The 18,391-nt window shown below is 38.9% G+C and overlaps 1 long non-coding RNA gene across 5 annotated transcripts in view; it reads right to left on the minus strand.

Annotated features, from left to right (window-relative positions):
• Positions 1 to 18,391, minus strand: part of LOC147356952 (uncharacterized) — a 785,341-nt gene that overhangs the window by 287,169 nt on the left and 479,781 nt on the right. For all 5 annotated transcript variants that reach the window (XR_015143672.1, XR_015143673.1, XR_015143675.1 and 2 more), the window contains one exon: positions 10,187 to 10,348. This is a non-coding gene — a long non-coding RNA (uncharacterized LOC147356952). The remainder of the gene's footprint in view (positions 1 to 10,186; positions 10,349 to 18,391) is intronic.

The raw sequence follows: 18,391 nt of genomic DNA on the forward strand, positions 1-18,391 counted from the left end.
AGTTGCAGTATAAAGACATCATGTCATTTAAACATTTTTTTTTTTCAACTCCCACATCAATGATCCACAGTGAATAATGCCCTCCATCTACAGTCCTTCCTGCACTGCTTCTGGGCTTGGTTGCACAATTTTCTTTGACCAAGGTTATTGTCAGATATGGTGTTAACAGAGGCTTAATAGACACTTGCACTTTGGGTCTTATCTTCTTGGAATGTTCCATTTAGAAAGCAGTCTACATTATGTAATAAACACAAGTTAGACTACCAAAGTGTGAGAGACCATGGAGGACAAGATGCCACTGTGTACATTCCAGCTTCAGCTGAGCTCAGAGTTGATAAAACCACATGAGCAACTTTAACTCTACTATGTGGAGCAAAAGAACTGCCCAGGTGACCAGTCAACTCACAGAATCATGACAAATAAAAATTACTGTTTTAAGCTACCACCTGTAAGATAATTTGCTGCATAAGTAGAGATATCTGAAGTCAAGAACTGAAGTGAAGTTGCTCAGCCATGTCTGACTCTGGGACCCCATGGACTGTAGCCCAACAGGCTCTTCTATCCATGGGATTTCCCAGGCAAGAATAGTGGAGTGGGTAGCCATTTCCTTCTCCAATGATAACTGAAACAGTCCTGAAAATCCTGTGTGATAAATATAAAATTTCTTATATATTTTTGATTCTGTCTTTGCTTTTGAAATTTAGTTAGGGAGCACACATATTTCCACAACTTGGGGACTTTCCTACCACACTGAACAGAATAAGCATCTAATGTGGCCCCAGTCCCAGCTATTTCAGTCCAACGTGTTCCAGAAAGTATCTTCCACTTAAAGGGAAGAAAAGAACTCAAATGAAACAAATGATTTCATCAGCAACAACAGTCACAATAAAACTGAAGAAGCAAGATTTTCTGGGGTTCACTCTATACATCTGCATTTTCCCCAAGAAAACATAATTGTTTCTGACATGTCTTTCTCTTCTCTGTTTCTTAAATGTATCTCCTCTATTCCTTGTCATTATTTCTAACCATGCTGGATATTTCACACTTGCCCTTTAGTCTAGACCCAAATTTCCACTTTTCTTTATCCTGCTCTATGATCAATACAGATTGGGACACTGATCAATACAGACTATGCAAATAAGCCTTCCTGCTCTCTCTCAGGAAGGAGAACATAGCAGGAAATTGGAGTAAAGCATAGAATGAGGCTGGTGATTTACATCCCTGTACTCATTTTCCTCCTTCAAGCTTTGTATGAGCATCACTTGAAAAGGAGTCACAGTGCTTCTCAAGGAGCCCTCTCTCCATGCTTTGGTAATGGTTTCCACAACTTGCTCCTTTGAACTAAAGGTACTAACGGTGCATTACTATTACAAGCCCCCCAAAATAGCACAATCCCTTAGGTTTCACTAGAGTCTGTTCACATTTTGTCTTACTAAATGCCTCCCAACTTGCCCAAATTTCAATATGCATTGTTTTCTTCCAGGATTCTCATTTACTGCTTAAATAGATTTTCCTGAAGGACATTTATACAAATGACTCAGCTCACTTAAAATCGAGCCATTCCTAAGCAGACAAGACCACTGAGGTTCCAAGTAATACTCAACTAGTGGTACCATGGTTTCTCTCTTCCCTGAATCAACACTATGAATGCCACTGATATCCTGTTAGTATGGAGATCTTCATCCTTTTACATATAATCTGGATTTATAAATTCACGTCCACTCATGAAAAGAACAGAAAATAACAGGAATGTTGCAAAGGTGATTAAAAGAATAATAAAAGAAACTGTTCAAAATAAAAGTGTCGTTTTCTTTCTTAGGCTTTCTTTCTCTGTTCCTGTATTTTCTTCTCTTTCTTATTTGGAGAAAAGTACAGGACAGTTGACTCAGATGTCTCTGAAATCATTTTTATGTCTTTGAGAGCTTTTTTAGAAGGCTTTTTGAATCTGCCAGAATGCCTTTAAATGAACAATGCTTTATGCAGTCATAGCTACTGCCTATTTGACACGCTTTTCTTTCCTTTTGACTGTTTGTCTTTGAAAGGATTTCTTATCAGATGAAGTTTATATTCCTTCACACTTATAAAAAAATTGTGTTGTGTAGAATGAGGACTCTACAATGAATCTATAACCTATGTATGTCTTATCAAGGGCATAAGAGGAGCCAGTCAAAATCAAAGCTTCAGAGAATCTGAAAGTTTTAAGGGAGTACACAGAGGCTTCTAGAATTGTCATTATGAGGTGCCTCCGAACTCTTGTCTGTTCATTATTCCAATGCTATGTTACTGCATAAACATTTAAGAATACATTACTAAATCTAAAACAGTAACTTTATATTTCTTCTCTTCTCTACAGCTCTAGGCAATTAGGTCGTGTCTATGAATCAGATCAGATCAGTCGCTCAGTCACGTCCGACTCTTTGCAACCCCATGAATCGCAGCACGCCAGGCTTCCCTATCCATCACCAACTTCCAGAGTTCACTCAGACTCACGTCCATTGAGTCAGTGATGCCATCCAGCCATCTCATCCTCTGTTGTCCCCTTCTCCTCCTGCTCCCAATCCCTCCCAGCATCAGAGTCTTTTCCAATGAGTCAGCGCTTCACATGAGGTGGCCAAAGTACTGGAGTTTCAGATTCAGCATCATTCCTTCCAAAGAAATCCCAGGGCTGATCTCCTTCAGAATGGACTGGTTGGATCTCCTTGCAGTCCAAGGGACTCTCAAGAGTCTTCTCCAACACCACAGTTCAAAAGCATCAATTCTTCTGCGCTCAGCTTTCTTCACAGTCCAACTCTCACATCCATACATGACCACAGGAAAAACCATAGCCTTGACTAGCCGGACCTTTATTGGCAAAGTAATGTCTATGCTTTTGAATATGCTATCTAGGTTGGTCATAACTTTCCTCCCAAGGAGTAAGCGTCTTTTAATTTCATGGCTGCAGTCACCATCTGTAGTGATTTTGGAGCCCAGAAAAATAAACTCTGACACTGTTTCCACTGTTTCCCCATCTATTTCCCATGAAGTGATGGGACCGGATGCCATGATCTTTGTTTTCTGAATGTTGAGCTTCAAGCTAACTTTTTCACTCTCCACTTTCACTTTCATCAAGAGGCTTTTTAGTTCCTCTTCACTTTCTGCCATAAGGGTGGTGTCATCTGCATATCTGAGGTTATTGATATTTCTCCCGGCAATCTTGATTCCAGCTTGTGTTTCTTCCAGTCCAGCATTTCTCATGATGTACTCTGCATATAAGTTAAATAAACAGGGTGACAATATTCAGCCTTGACGAACTCCTTTTCCCATTTGGAACCAGTCTGTTGTTCCATGTCTATGTGTCTATGTCCACATCCATGTGTCTATGAATAGGAACTTTGAAAAAAAAATACAGTAGTATATGCCACTATTTAGTAATATTTAGTGAAAATTCTCTGTGATTTTACGAAGCCACTATCAGTTAAGTCCCTATAAGAGAAATAAAAATAAAAGTCAATGTTGAATTTCCCTGAGATTTTTATTTCTTTATAAAATTTTTATTTGGTTTAATTTTTATTACATAGTGTGTGTGTGTGCATGTGTGTAGTTATAGGAAAAGTAAGGTTTAGTTTAAAGTGTTTTTTGCCATTTTTGAGTTAAATTCATATGAAATATCTCTATTATAGTAATCTATTCGATTTGTTAATCTAAGCCCACATTTTGACTCTCTTGAGTGATGCACATATAAATTTGAAAATAAAAATCTCGGGGAAATTCTACATTGGCTTTTGTTTTTATTTCTCTTGTGTGTGCTTAGTTGCTCAGTCACGTTCAGCTCTTTGTGACACCATGGACTGTAGCTCATTAGGCTCCTGTGTCCATGGGGATTCTCCAGGCAAGAATACTGGAGTGGGTCACCATGCCCTACTCTAAGGGATCTTCCCAATCCATGGATCAAACCTGGGTCACCTGCATTGCAAGCACATTCTTTACCATCTGAGCCACCAGGGAACCCCTATATTTCTCTTATAGGAACCTAATTGATATATATATATATATATATATATATATATATATATTTAGGCTTCTGTAGTGGCTCAGATGGTAAAAAATTGGCTTGCAATATGGGAGACCTGGGTTCTATCCCTGGCTTGGGAGAACCCCCTGGAGGAGGGCATAGCAACCCACTCCAGTATTCTTGCCTAGAGAATCCCCATGGTCAGAGGAGCCAGGCAGGCTATAGTCCATGGGGTCACAAAGAGTGGGACATGACTGAGCAACTAAGAGCATATAAATATATATAGTTTTTATTTTTTTAGAATGTTATTGATTAAAGTTATTGAATAATGACTTTGTGTGTGCATTTTCCATTGTAAAAGCCAACGTTAATCAAAAGAAAATACTCTCCATGTTTATTTATATAAGTCATTAACACTGAAAGAAATTTGAAAAATTATGCTAATTGGATTGCATTCTATGCCCTTGATGTTGATGTTTATGTTTATGCAGCCATTAAGTAATTTCTGTTAAGAAATTCTAACCCATAACTGACAGTGAGTTGGTCCTCCATGTAAACAGATCAAATGTATTGAAAAACCTGAAGAATTCAAATTCCCTACAGCTTTTTACAACTCAGGATTAAGGGGAAGCATTTTGACAAATCCTCCACAGAGTATTAAGAAAACTCAGTAAAGCTATTTGTTGTTTTTAGCCTTTAATATAGTTGGTATACTTCCTTAAATACCAAGGATAATTATATTTGGTTCTCTTGGGTAACAAATTTGCCCTTAACATCATTTCTATGATGCTTTCTGGCTCTAGGTTGACAAACAAAAGAAATCAAACAATGTATTATCTGGGTTAGACATTTAATATATTGAATCATTTCAAAACACTTCACTGTGCGTGTGCGTATTTCTTAACAATTTTCCAAAATCACATAGGTTTGGAATCTTAAGTTATAGAAACTCAGCTGAGTATACCCTATGAATAAATCCTGTCTGGGGTACCAGGAATCATTAAGAAAGGATGAAAAAAAAATGAGCCTTTCCTGAAAGAGGTCATGGTAGGCAAAGTGCAAAAACATTGGTGAGGAAAACTTATAATCAGGGACTTAATACATGATGTGATTGCTTTGATTATTCTCTAGCCTGCCTTAGTAACCTCTTGGGGAGAGAAAGAAAATAAAGTAGTGAAAAATAAAGCAGTTTTGCCAAAATCTCTTTAAGACACTGAGATCCCAAGGCAGCCCTTATGGATAGCCTAACATGCAGAGAACCCCAAGGCCCAGTGTGTTAGTCTGAGTGCGGTCAAGAGAGAGGAATGCCATGGTGATGTGAACAAGGAAAGCTTTATTTTAAAGACACAACAGAAGCCAGGTACAAACATTATTTCATAAACTATGAGGACAAGCAGATAACAAATACAGATTACCTTTGGCCTGACTCACACCCTAGCCAGACTGTGGTAATAAGTGCTTAATACGTTACATTCAGGTTTGGCTGTAGGAGTCTATGAAGACTCACACTAGGATTGCAACTGATTCTCAGAGAATCCTTCATTTTCACATCTCCACATCTTCTAGATTATCTTTCAAAGCAAAAATCAACATTGACACCAGGCTGCTCAAAAGCCAGCACTTCATCTTATTCAGCATGCAAACTGCAGTAACTGTAGGAGCTCAGAAATCAAATGCTCCAGATCCAGCCACAACCACCATTTGACCCTGTGGCTCCCTTCAACCATGGAAGACTCTGCTCCCTACAGTTACACATGCTTTTTTTTTTCGCCCCAAATATTCCCAAGAATGCTCTCAAATTAGGAATTTTGAGATTTCTCTTCCGATACCACTATTTCCCAATACGTCTTAAGTCCTATTCAATGTCATTATAATAAAAGAGACTTTCCTGACAAAGTTACATGAAGTGACAACCGCCAGTGCTCTTGTTTTAAGGCACCCAACATTATTATGGTCCCCAGTGCTTCAACAGGAAGACTTTGGTTTATTTACTCCTACATCTGCCTATGCCTTATAACAGAGAAGGCACTTGATAGGCTATTCTTACGAGTACATCACAGAATCAACAGACATGAGTTTGAGCCAACTCCAGGAAATAGTGAAGGACAGGGAAGCCTGCCATGCTGCAGTCCGTAGTCACAAATTGTTGGTCACAACTTAGTACTTAACAACAAGAAGCAGTAAAAGCTGGAATGTCCTAGGGCTTGGTCTAGAAGAACCTTTTTCTCCTAATACATAGCACCTAGCCCATTACATGCTCTCAATAAATATCTGAAATAGCACTGTTGTTGAATAAATGAATGAAAGAGTTAAAGTGGCATCCATTGCTCCCTTGTAATGAATCAGGATTTTTGTTGCTGCTGATACAAAATAGAAGCATAGCCCCACCCTTCATGAAAACGAGGTTTATTTGTTTGAGCCAACCACCATGAAAAAAGGGTAGTTGAAACAACATGCCTGATGTGGAAGAAAATACAACTGAAGAATGTGTTGTATTCTGGAGGACTTTATGAAGCCTTCCTGGAAGAACGGACTTAGTTCTGAATAAACAGAATTATCAAGGGAAAATGGAGTGCTAAAATAACCCAGCCAGAGAGAAGAGCACAACTATGATAATGAAACATTGAAATATGTTTTGGGAGAATGGGCGAAACTAGGATATATTTTATATTCTGTAGATCATGGAAGAATGCCAACTTTTCTTTCACTTTATAACTCTCTTCAGAAAGAAAAGTGAACACTTATAGATACAGATCAGTTCACACATTCAGGTTATTTTAGGCACTAGTAGAAAGTATCATAGTTGACCTTATTATCAAGCTTAATTAAGTTCTCCTATTCTTGTTTATTACATTTCTTACTTCTTTATCTTGACACTAAAATACAAAAATCCTTTGCTGGGTTTCTAATCCTTTATTTCTCAGTCTCTCAGCTTTATGATGCCTCATGTCTGAAGTCTTGAATTGACTAGAATGACAATAAAAAGAAGATTAAACAAAATGGAAGTTCTCTTCCTTTTTGGCTGAATTCTTATATTTGGAAATATCATTTTCATGCACTGTGGTGGTGGTGGTTTAGTCACTAAATCAAGTCTGACTCTTGCAACCCCATGGACTGTAGCCTGCCAGACTCCTCCATCCATGGGATTCTCCAGGCAAGAATACTATAGTGGGTTGCCATTTCCTTCTCCAAGGGATCTTCCCAACCCAGGGATTGAACCCAGGTCTCCTTCATTGCAGGCAGATTCTTTACCAACTGAGCTACAAGGTATGGTGAGCAGGTATCAAAACAGCAATATTCCTTTACTGTTTAATACACATTGCCAAAAGTATAGAGAATTCTGGAATGAAGATAAATATATTGGAGACATCTTCTTAAAGGAATACTTGCATTATTAAGCTCACAAGTTTTTGAGGAAAATGAATTTAATATACATTCCAAGATTTAGCATATATTATTAGCACTAGTCATATGTGCCTAATTAAGGATAAGATGATGTGGAGACGGGGAGATACAAAGTACCGGGAAATCAAAGTGATCACAAGATGAGAGAAGTAAAGTTTGAATTTTTAACACCCTTGTGCAACAATACCAGAAACCAGATTACTTTTCATGATCAAAAATTAATGCCTTTTAAGCAGCTGACTCATGTTATAAATCAAAAAAATAGTTCTTTCATTACATTACATACTTTCCTTAGATCAGATTGGAAAACTGTGTATTGCCTAGAATTTATGTAGGTTGATTTAGAGAAGCTTTCAAATAGGAGATGATCAATATTTAATTATTTATCTTCAAATTTATAATTGAGATTTTTTCAAATATGTTTATCTTTAATTTTCAGTAAGACCTTAGCAAACATATGAATATCATTAATCTATCAGAATATTTAAAATGCATCATAAATACAACCACAACTCTACATGTTCTTGATACTCCATGTAATTTTTTTATTTTCTTTTTTTACAATTTTCCAGTTAATTTATTATCAAGTTTCTGAGAACTGTGAAATGTACTTGTATCCTTGGAATTCAGTGTACTATAGCTATAGAATGCTCTCTTACTGCCAACTGAATATGAGTAGAGTGTAATTACACTTCAGATGTGAATTGAATAATATTTTGTCCTTATTTGCTGATCCTGGCCCCCTTATTTTCTATTTTAAAGGCATCATAACATGGAGTTCTTTCTCACTTATTTAATATTTATTTGGAGGCTTAATGGGTCCTACTTACACTGAGTTGTGCATATAATTTGTAAAATGTAGAAAGTTGTTCTATTGTATTTTCTGACTACATTCTCTACTTTGACCATAATATTGACAGTACTAATTTTCTTCTGATTCATGAGTACCTCTATTTAGAACTACAGGCCTCATTCAGATTGGACATCCATTCAGCCATCTCATTTTCATGTTCATCTTTTTGAAAAATAGTAAAATCTGTTAAATTATGATATTCTTTGTAGTGGATAAAAGAATTATATAAGATTAATGAAAATACAATGACATTTTTTTGAAAAAAATCCTTAATTTTGGATTTTAAATATGTGATACTAAAAAAATTAAAAAAAAAAAAAATCTTAGTAAGAAGTGATGCTTTAATTGATGTCTCTCATCCGAGGTCTGGGGCAGCGGCTGAGAGGAGCTACCCATCTATTGTTTTCCTCTATATCTTTGCATTGATCGCTGAGGAAGGCTTTCGTATCTCTCCTTGCTATTCTTTGGAACTCTGCATTCAAATGTGTATATCTTTCCTTCTCCCTTTGCTTTTTGCTTCCCTTTGTTTCACAGCTATTTGAAAGGCCTCCTCAGACAGCCATCTTGCTTTTTTGCATTTCTTTTTCTTGGAGGTGGTCTTGGTTCCTGACTCCTTGTACAATGTCATGAACCTCTGTCCATAGTTCATCAGGCACTCTATCAGTTCTCGTCCCTTAAATCTATTTCTCATTTCCACTGTATAATCATAAGGGATTTGATTTATGTCATACCTGAATGGTCTAGTGGTTTTCTCCACTTTCTTCAATTTCAGTCTGAATTTGGCAATAAGGAGTTCATGATCTGAGCCACAGTCAGCTACTGGTCTTTTTTATGCTGACTGTAAAGAGCTTCTCCATCTTTGGCTGCAAAGAATAGAATCAATCTGATTTCGGTGTTGACCATCTGGTGATGTCCATGTGTAGAGTCTTCTCTTGTGTTGTTGGAAGAGGGTGTTTGCCATGACCATTCTGTTCTCTTGGCAAAACTGTTAGCCTTTGCCCTGCTTCTTTCTATACTCCAAGGCCAAATGTGCCTGCTACTCTTGACTCCAGGCGTTTCTTGACTTCCTACTTTTGCATTTCCATCCCCTATAATGAAAAGGACATCTTTTTTGGGTGTTAGTTCTAGAAAGTCTTGTAGGTCTTCATAGAACTGCTCAACTTCAGTGTTTTTGGTCAGGGCATAGACTTGGATTACTGTGATATTGAATGGTTTGCCTTGGAAACGAACAGAGATCAGTCTGAAGTTTTTGAGATTGCATACAAGTACTGCATTTTGGACTCTTTTGTTGACTAAGATGGCTACTCCATTTCTTCTAAGGGATTCCTGCCCACAGTAGTAGACATAATGGTCATCTGAATTAAATTCACCCATCCCAGTCCATTTTAGTTCACTGATTCCTAGAATGTCAATGTTCACTCTTGCCATCTCCTGTTTGACCACTTCCAATTTGCCTTGATTCATGGACCTAACATTCCAGGTCCTATGCAATATTGCTCTTTATAGCATCAGATCTTGCTTCTATCACCAGTCCCATCCACAACTGGGCATTGTTTTTGCTTTGGCTCCGTCCCTTCATTCTTTCTGGAGTTATTCTCCACTGATCTCCAGTAGCATATTGGGCACCTGCTGACCTGTGGAGTTCATCTTTCAGTGTCCTACCTTTTTGCCTTTTCATACTGTTCATGGGGTTCTCAAGGCAAGAATACTGAAGTGGTTTGCTATTCCCTTCTCCAGTGAACCACATTCTGTCAGACCTCTCCACCATGACCCGTCCGTCTTGGGTGGCCCCACATGGCATGGTTTAGTTCCATTGAGTTAGACAAGGCTGTGGTCCATGTGATCAGATTGGCTAGTTGTCTGTGATTGTGGTTTCAGTCTGTCTGCCCTCTGATGCCCTCTCACAGTGCCTACTGTCTTACTTGGTTTTCTCTTACCTTGGATGTGGGGTATCTCTTCATGGCTGCTCCAGCAAAGTGCAGCTGCTGTTCTTTACCTTGGATGTGGGGTAGCTCCTCCCAGTCTCAGCCCCTGACCTCAGGCATGGGGTAGCTCCTCCAGGCCTCCGCCTCTTACCTCCAGCGTGTGGTAGCTCCTCCCTGTGATGTGATTATAAACATTTAAATATGTGTGTTTGTATATATTTTCGTGGGTAAATTTTTAATTTTATATTTAAATGGTTTCCATGGAAGCAGAGATACATTGACCTAGGGTGACGGTGATGTACAAAGACTGACTACAAAAAAAAATAAGAGTAGATTAGTATCTCAGCCTTTTTGAGTGTAGACTAATTCTTTAACTTATAAATTAACCTAAAAACAAAGAGAGCCTTTCTAGGGACCATGAATTTTTAGATAGCTGAAAGTTTTAGGATTTGTGTATTTTTCATTTTTTCCAATACATAACTGGCATTTGGGCAGGAATAAGTTGCCAGATTCATCAAAAATATGAAATACAAAGTTAAATTTGAATCTAAGATAATGAATGATATGTAGTGGCTCAGACAGTACAGAATCTGCCTGCAACACAGGAGACCTAGATTTGATCCCTGGGTCAGGAAGATTCCCAGGCCAAGGGAATGGCTACCCATTGCAGTATTCTTGCCTGGAGAATCCCATGGACAGAGGAGGGTGGCGGGCTACAGTTCATGGGGTCACAAAGAGTCAGACACTACTGAGCTGTTAACACTTTCACTTTTACTTATATGCCCCAGATCATATTGTTGATCTGAAATCAAAATTAACTGAGTGACCTATATTTTAGTTGACAACTGTATACTCTTGTTTTATGAACTTCTTAAAATAAATTTATTCATTTATCTATCCTGGGTCTTAATTGCAGCAAGTAGGATCATGGATCTTCCTTGAAGCACACAAACTCTTAGTTGCAGCACATGGGATCTAGTTCCCTGACCAGGGATCGAACCATGGCCCCCTGCATTGAGAAAGTGTAGTCATAGCCACTGGCACTAGGGAAGTCCCTGAAATTCTTAATCTGTGCATTTCACTTTCTAAATGCATGTATGCTACACCATGAACTCCCAGTAAAATATCTGCTACATATGTACTTCCTTTCCTTGCCCCAAAACTGTAGTCTTGCTCCTTGCTTTAGTTCTGAGAGCTGGTTTTAGCCCCAGGGATTGACAGCCCTCACCTTGGACCCAGGCAGTTTTCAGTCAAGGTTAATCAACTTTTCAAAATTATTATCACTAATTACAGAAACTGTTTAAACATAATTAAGTTTACTAATCATTCTCCCAACTTCCACAACCTTTTGACACTGCACTTTTACTATATACCTATCTACCATGACCTTTTGCTGCTAAGTCACTTCAGTCGTGTCTGACTCTGTGCGACCCCAGAGATGGCAGCCCACCAGGCTCCCCCGTCCCTGGGATTCTCCAGGCAAGAACACTGGAGTGGGTTGCCATTTCCTTCTCCAATTCATGAAAGTGAAAAGTGAAAGTGAAGTCGCTCAATCATGTCTGACTCTGTGCAACCCCATGGACTGCAGCCCACCAGGCTCCTCCATCCATGGGATTTTCCAGGCAAAAGTACTGGAGTGGGGTGCCATTGCCTTTTCCAACCATGACCTTTTGGAAGACCACACACTTTGTAATATATAAGATATGTTTGTCAACCTCAAACCAATTATGACTCCCTTGGGGCAATACTTGCCCCATTAAGAATGGATGCATTAATCCCTAAAAATCACTATGTTCTATTAGGTGATCTGTCTCAACATCAAATATTTCATATTTCTATTCCAGAAAAAAAAATCATATATCACTCTATTGCATAAAAAGGCATAATATTGTACTTTAAATTTCTGGAGCAAATTTCTATACATGCTAAACACTCAGGTCCTTCATAAGAGGTCATTTTTGAAGGAGGCAAAGACCCATCAAAGGAAGATGACCTACTGATAACATGATTCAAAATATGTTTATCTGACTATCCTAATATTTTAAATTACACACTTCTTTGGAAATCTTTTAAAATTCAAGTTTTTTTTTTTAATTTATTGAAGAATAAATTTGGAAAGAGACACTTGAATTTCTAAGATAAACGGTTTACATGGATAATATTTTTGCACAGTTCATTATTACTAGTGACACTTGTATTAATCAGTGTGCCATATGTTGGCACAGCTGTGGTGGATTTGTCCAAATCTCTACAGATTTTTCTTTTTCTGCTCAGAGATATTTTTCAACATGGGGGCAGAGTGCCTTTGTGTTCTATGTTAGGACTTATTGTAAAGTCAGCATATGTTCTCCAATACTTCTTGGCAAGACTGACAGCACTTATTTATTTATGAGTTTTCTCCCCAAATAATTGTCCTTTTTTGGATGGAAGGGAGGTTGTGGTAGGTTTAATTGGCCTTTCAAAAACAAACAAGGCAAATATTTCATTTATTTCTTTTTTATTTTTTACATTTGGGGATCAAATTTAAAAGCATGATTTTTCCTTCTTGCAGACACATATGATATTCTTCTTGCTGACCTCTTGCCTACTTACAATCAATTCTTTATTTCAACTAAGGCTTTTATTTTTATTTACTTACTTTTGATAGTCAAAAAACCTGTACATATTTAATGAACACAATTTTGTGAATTTGGACAAATATATTTGGACAAATATATATACCTATGAAACATTCTCAACAATCAAGGTAACAGACCAATTACCTCCTAAAGTCTCCTTGTGTCCTTTCTGTGTGTGTGTGTGTGTGTGTGTGTGTGTTCTAGGAACACTTAACAAGGGATCTACTCTCCTAACAACTTTTGAGTGGATAGTATAGTATTACTATATACAGAATACTCAATGTACCAGCAAATTTGGAAAACTCATCGGTGGCCACAGGACTGGAAAAGGTCAGTTTTCATTCCAATCCCAAAGAAAGCCAATGCCAAAGAATGCTCAAACTACCACACAATTGCACTCATCTCACACGCTAGTAAAGTAATGCTCAAAATTCTCCAAGCCAGGCTTCAGCAATACGTGAACCATGAACTTCCAGATGTTCAAGCTGGTTTTAGAGAAGGCAGAGGAACCAGAGATCAAATTGCCAACATCCGCTGGATCATGGAAAAAGCAAGAGAGTTCCAGAAAAACATCTATTTCTGCTTTATTGACTATGCCAAAGCCTTTGACTGTGTGGATCACAATAAACTGTGGAAAATTCTGAAAGAAATGGGAATACCAGACCACTTGATCTGCCTCTCGAGGAACTTATATGCAGAACAGGAAGCAACAGTTAGAACTGGACATGGAACAACAGACTGGTTCCAAATAGGAAAAGGAGTACATCAAGGCTGTATATTGTCACCCTGCTATTTAACTTCTATGCAGAGTACATCATGAGAAATGCTGGGCTGGAAGAGGCACAAGCTGGAATCAAGATTGCCAGGAGAAATATCAATAACCTCAGATATGCAGATGACACCACCCTTGTGGCAGAAAGTGAAGAGGAACTACAAAGCCTCTTGATGAAAGTGAAAGTGGAGAGTGAAAAAGTTGGCTTAAAGCTCAACTTTCAGAAAACTAAGATCATGGCATCCGGTCCCATCACTTCATGGGAAATAGATGGGGAAACAGTGGAAACAATGTCAGACTTTATTTTTGTGGGTTTCCAAAATCACTGCAGATGGTGACTGCAGCCATGAAATTAAAAGATGCTTACTTCTTGGAAGGAAAGTTATGACCAACCTAGATAGCATATTCAAAAGCAGAGACATTACTTTGCCAACAAAGGTCCGTCTAGTCAAGGCTATGGTTTTTCCTGTGGTCATGTATGGATGTGAGAGTTGAACTGTGAAGAAAGCTGAGTGCCAAAGAATTGATGCTTTTGAACTGTGGTGTTGGAGAAGACTCTTGAGAGTCCCTTGACTGCAAGGAGATTCAACTAGTCCATTCTGAAGGAGATCAGCCCTGGATATTCTTTGGAAGGAATGATGCTAAAGCTGAAATTCCAGTACTTTGGCCACCTCATGAGATGAGTGGACTCATTGAAAAGATTCTGATGCTGGGAGGGATTGGGGGCAGGAGGAAAAGTGGACAACAGAGGATAAGATGGCTGGATGGCATCACTGACTCGATGGACTTGAGTTTGAGTGAACTTCAGGAGATGGTGATGGACAGAGAGGCCTGGTGTACTGTGATTCATGGGGTTGCAAAGAGTCAGACACGACTGAGCGACTGAACTGACCTGATAGGCACTATGCTACACAGCAGATCTGTAAAGGAAACTCATCCTGCATAATCGAAACATTATACACCTTGAGTAATAACTTCATGTTGTTACTTTCCATTTTCTCTGGTAACCAACATTCTATTCACTGCTTCTGTGAATTTGACTGTCATCAGTTCAGGCCACCATCAGAGGTGGCCAAAGTACTGGAGTTTCAGATTCAGCATCATTCCCTCCAAAGAAATCCCAGGGCTGATCTCCTTCAGAATGGACTGGTTGGATCTCCTTGCAGTCCAAGGGACTCTCAAGAGTCTTCTCCAACACCACAGTTCAAAAGCATCAAGCATCAATTCTTCAGCGCTCAGCCTTCTTCACAGTCCAACTCTCACATCCATACATGACCACAGGAAAAACCATAGCCTTAACTAGACGAAACTTTGTTGGCAAAGTAATGTCTCTGCTTTTGAATATCCTATCTAGGTTGATCATAGCTTTCCTTCCAAGGAGTAAGCGTCTTTATATTTCACGGCTGCAATCACCATCTGCAGTGAATTTGGAGCCCCAAAAAATAAAGTCCGACACTGTTTCCACTGTTTCCCCATCTATTTCCCATGAAGTGATGGGACCAGATGCCATGATCTTAGTTTTCTGAATGTTGAGCTTTAAGCCAACTTTTTCACTCTCCTATTTCACTTTCATCAAGAGGCTTTGTAGTTCCTCTTCACTTTCTGCCACAAGGGTGGATTCGTCTGCATTATCTGAGGTTATTTATATTTCTCCTGGCAATCTTGATTCCAGCTTGTGCCTCTCCAGCCCAGCATTTCTCATGATGTACTCTGCATAGAAGTTAAATAGCAGGGTGACAATATACAGCCTTGATGTACTCCTTTTCCTATTTGGAACCAGTCTGTTGTTCCATGTTTAGTTCTAACTGTTGCTTCCTGACCTGCATACAAATTTCTCAAGAGGTAGATCAGGTGGTCTGGTATTCCCGTCTCTTTCAGAATTTTCCACCGTTTATTGTCATCCACACAGTCGAAGGCTTTGGCATAGTCAATAAAGCAGAAATAGATGTTTTTCTGGAACTCTCTTGCTTTTTCCATGATCCAGTGGATGTTGGCAATTTGATCTCTGGTTCCTCTGCCTTTTCTAAAACCAGCTTGAACATCAGAAGTTCATGGTTCACGTATTGCTGAAGCCTGGCTTGGAGAATTTTGAGCATTACTTTACTAGTGTGTGAGATGAGTGCAATTGTGTGGTAGTTTGAGCATTCTTTGGCATTGCCTTTCTTTGGGATTGGAACGAAAACTGACCTTTTCCAGTCCTGTGGCCACTGCTGAGTTTTCCAAATTTGCTGGCATATTGAGTGCAGCACTTTCACAGCATCATCTTTCAGGATTTGGAATAGCTCAACTGGAATTCCATCACCTCCACTAGCTTTGTTCGTAGTGATGTTTTCTAAGGCCCACTTGACTTCACATTCCAGGATGTCTGGCTCTAGGTCATAGGTTCCTCATTTAAATGCAATCATAGCATTTGTTCCTCTGCAACTGGCTTTTTCATTTGGCATAATGCCATTAAGGTTCATCCAAATTGTTTGCAAACAGCCTGATTTCTTTAAGGCTGAATAATTAATAACACTCCATTATATGCATATACCCCATTTTATTAACCCATTCATTTGTTCAGGAACATTTCAGTTGTTTTCATGACTCAGCTGTTATGAATAATGCCATCATGAAAACGAGAGTACAGATTGTCTTTCAGATCTCGATTTCAATTCTTTTGGGTATATACCCAGAAATGGTATTGTTGGTAGTTTATTTTTAATTTTTTGAAGAATTTACTTACTATTTTCCATTGCAGCTGCAGCATTTTACATTGCCAGCAGTGAAGAAAAGTTCCAATTTACTCACATACTCACCAATCCTAGCTTTTTTGCTTATTTTTGTAGTAGCCACCCTAACTAATATGAGATATTACCTCACTGTAGTTTTACTTTTCCTTTCCCTGATGATTAACGATGTTGAGTGTCTTTCAATATGTTCTTCAGTCGCTAAGTCACATCCGACACTTTGTGACCCCATGGACTGCAGCACACTGTGCTTCCCGGTCCTCCACTATCTCCCGAAGTTTGCTAAAGTCCACTGAGTTGGGAATGCTATGCAACCATCTCATACTCTGCCACTCTTTTCCTTTTGCCTTCAATCTTTCCCAGCATCAGAGTCTTTTCCAATGAGTCAGCTCTTGCATCAGGTGTCCAGAGTATTAGAGCTTCTGCTTTAGCATCAGTCCTTTCAGTAAATATTCAGGGTTGTTTTCCTTTAGGATTGATTAGTTTGATCTCCTTGCTATCCAAAGGACTCTCAAGAGTCTTCTCCAGCACCAAAGTTTGAAAGCATCATTTATTCAGCACTCAGCCATTTTTAATAGTAAAACGACATAAGGGGAAAGACTAGAGATTTCTTCAGGAAAATTGGAAACATCAAGGGAGTATTCTGCCCAAAGACAGACACAATAAAGGGTAAAAATGGTAGCGACCTAGTAGACCGAAGAAAACAACATGAGATGGAAAGAATACATGGAAGAGCTATATTAAAAAGGTCTTAATGAACTGGATTACTACAGGGGTGTGGTTAGTCACCCAGAGCAGACATTCTGGAGTGTGAAGTCAAGTGGGCCTTGAGCAGCACTGCTGTTAATAAAGCTAGTGAATGTGATGAAATTCCAGCAGAAGTATTCAAATCCCTAAAGGATGATGCCGTCAAGATTTTGCATTCATTATGCCAGCAAATGGAAGACCCAGCAGTGCTCACAGGACTGGTAAAAGTCAATCTTCATCCTAGTTCCCAAGAAAGATAGTACCAAAGAATGTACTAATCATTGGACAACTGCACTCATCTCCCATGCTAGTAAGGTCAAGGTTAAAGCCTTGCAGGCTAGGCTTCAGCATTATGCAAACCAAGAAATTCCAGATATCCAAGCAAGGTTTAGAAAAGGAAAAGGAACTAGAGATCAAATGCCAATATTTGCAGGATTATAGAGAAAGCAAGGGAATTTCAGAAAAACATCTATCTCTGTTTCACTGACTATGCTAAAACCTTTGACTGTGTGGATCATGACAAACTTTGGAAAGTTCTTAGAGAGATGGGGATATCAGGCCATATTACCTGTCTCCTGAGAAACTCTATATGGGTGAAGAAGCAACAGTTTGAATGCTGTATCAAAGAGATGATTGGTTCAAGATCCAGAAAGAAGTACCACAGGGCTGTCTGCTGCCACCTTGTTGGTTTAACCTACACTCTGAGCACATCATGAGAAATGCTGGACTGAGCAAGTTACAAGCTGGAATCAAGAAAGGTGGGAGAAACATCAACAACCTCAGATGTGTGGACGATACCACTCTAATGGCAGAAAGCAAAGAGGAACTAAAGGGCCTCTTGATGAGGGTGAAGGAGAAGAGTGAAAGAGCCAGATTAAGAATAAATATTAAAAAAAAAAAAAAAACCTAATATGGCATCTGGCCCCATTACTACATGGAAAATATAAGGGGAAAACATGAAAGTAGTCACGTATTTCCTCTTCTTGGGCTCCAAAATCGCTGCAGATGGTGACTGCAGCCACAGTATCAGAAGATGCTTGCTTCTTGGCAGGAAAGTGATGACAAACCTAGACCATGTGTTGAAAAACAGAGACATTATTCGGCCAACAAAGGTCTGTATAGTCAAGGCTATGTATGGTCTTCCCAGTGGGCATGTATGGTTGCGACAGCTGGACCGTGAAGAAGGCAGAACACCAAAGAATTGATGCCTTAGAACTGTGGTGCTGGAGAAGACTCGTGAAACTCCCTTGGGCAGCAAGGGGATCAAACCAGTCAATCTTAAAGGAGATAAACCCTGAATATGCACTGGAAGGACTGATCCTGAAGCTGAAGCTCCAGTATTTTGGTCATC

The sequence above is a fragment of the Bos grunniens genome, chromosome 16 (genome assembly GCF_055505025.1).
Source record: "Bos grunniens cultivar Pamir isolate PY7600 chromosome 16, Bosgru_T2T1.0, whole genome shotgun sequence".
Taxonomy (NCBI): Eukaryota; Metazoa; Chordata; class Mammalia; order Artiodactyla; family Bovidae; genus Bos; species Bos grunniens.